The following is a 2,247-nucleotide window of genomic DNA, read 5'->3' on the forward strand; positions in this document are numbered from 1 at the left end:
TTCTGCAGCTGAAGTCCAACGGGTCTTCCTGGAGTAGGCCTTCTTGCATCTACGAGGAGAGGCCGATCTGGAGGAGGAGGACAAATATTCCTCGTACTTCTGCTGGTCGAACTCATATTCGACCTCCGTTTCAACTGGGATTGGGATCCGAGGTTACGACACGTCAGCCTTCGCAGAAAGGCTGTCGGCTCCCACTGTGATCGCCAGTTTGTTTTCGTGGAAAGCTGCCTTCATCATTGATTTCATTAAACTTTAGTCGTTACAAATGAATTCAAATAACGAAAATAAAAGATTACAACTTTCTTGAAAATAAACACAAGATCCGTTTATCGGCTCTTGCTTGCGTGGGTTCTTTGCCGGTGCCGGGGTTAATCCGTGGACGACCGCGAATCAGATCCGGTTATAGGAAAATTCGGCAGAGCTTCTCCTTCGCCGAGGAAGTTTTCTGGTTTGAAGCGCTGAGATCGACAAAGCGAAATCAGAGCTCTTTTCGAGATTAAGACCAAGCCTAATCTCAAGGAACGGTCATACAAGCTTCGGATCCTTCGAATGGCTTCTCCTTTGCACCGAAGTTCGCCGGGATCTCGTTGACCTTCGCTGAAATTTCGTGCTCCTTCACTCTTCAATTCAGCAGCACCTCGTCCTCTTGATAAAATTCCAGATCTCGAAAATGGAGGCCTTTGGATCGTATTTATAGGCCTCGGATGTGGTTATTTGGATGAGAATAAGTGATTTGGCTCTATCTTCAGTTAACAACAGCCTAATCATGTTTGGGGATGATATCAAGTCAGTTAGGAACCACTGGAACAGATAAATCCTGTGAAAACAGCTTTAAAACCGTCAAAACGTGTTTCGGGTTCCAGACTGCGTGGCGCGGGTCGGATTGACCCGACCCGCGTTTGCGCGGGTCGGACTGATCCGACCCGCGCTTGCACGGGTCAGTTTGTTCCGTCCTGCGCTCGCGCAGTTTTGCCGACCTTTTCTTTTTCTGTTCTCTCTTCCGAGACTTGTTCTTTCGCGTGTTTGATCGATTTGTTGACTTGTATGCTTCGCCGCGAGACCGACCGTCGAACGCGCGTTGGTTAACATACGTGTGTTGATCGATGCGCGTGGACTGATTGGCGTGCGTGTGTTGACCGACGCGCACGAGTTAGTTTGACGTGCACGCGTTGATCGATGTATACAGGTTGGTTGACGTGCGTACGTTGACCGACGCGCACGAGTTGAATGGCGTGTGTGCACTGATTGACGCGCGCGAGTTGATTAGGTGAATTTTTCTTAACTCGCCCATTTATTGCTTCGAGTTTCGTGCGGGCTCTCATAAGCAATTTTAGACGCCTACAATAGGTAACTTTGGCTGAGTAGATCTTGCATCCTAGTCATCATCTACTTTACAGATGTCAGCCGCTAAAGGGGGTGAGTCACCCATACGTTTAATGTGAGAATGATAGGAGGCGCATAGTGACGAGGTCTGATGAGTCATAAAAACTATTGGGGCTAGAGCAATGATGGTTCTAACCACACATTTAAGGTGATGGCAATCAACTGTCGGTGGGGGACTCGAGGACACACTGCTGCCTAACTTGTCTCGTTGGAGGCCGGCAATCATCGCCTTTTTAGTTGGCCTCATAAGTTGCCGGCCTGGAATGGCCAAATAGCAATAGGGAGTAGAGTCGATTAGAGTGGTAGGCCAAGTGAGGATGTTTTTCGTCTCGATAATGTGGGTAAGTCAACAAGTACCACCTTTTCAGTTAGCTTTGTAAGTTGTCAGCCTGTTGGATCGTTTGTTGGTGCTACTCGAGTCGTCCCTCTATAAATATAGCTGTTTAGGCACAGAATGAGACACATATCAGCCTCCTAATGGGATAAGCTCTTAAACTATTTTGCATGTTATAACATTAGCCATTATTGTTTGTATTTGGAGAAGACTGTAAACATCCTTATCAAGGTCTTTATGTATAAGGGCCTCTTTGGTTGGTCCAAATATTACAAAAAATGGTCCATCAGAAAACTGACATAAGAAAAATTTATTGTTTTCCACCACAATTTGCTACTTGGCTTGCCAAATAAAAAAGGAAAGTGAGAGAAAAAGTAGGCACTAGGTAGGATTGTTGGAGGAAAGTTTTCCTCCCTCTTAACCCTGATTTCCGAGAAAAAACACCCAAAACTGTTCTCCATGAACAGAAAAGGAGGAAACTAGGTTTTCAGTTTCTCTCTATATTCTTCTCCTACCCCCGGGATCTTGTT

The sequence above is a fragment of the Asparagus officinalis genome, chromosome 9 (assembly GCF_001876935.1).
Source record: "Asparagus officinalis chromosome 9, Aspof.V1, whole genome shotgun sequence".
In the NCBI taxonomy this organism is placed as follows: Eukaryota; Viridiplantae; Streptophyta; class Magnoliopsida; order Asparagales; family Asparagaceae; genus Asparagus; species Asparagus officinalis.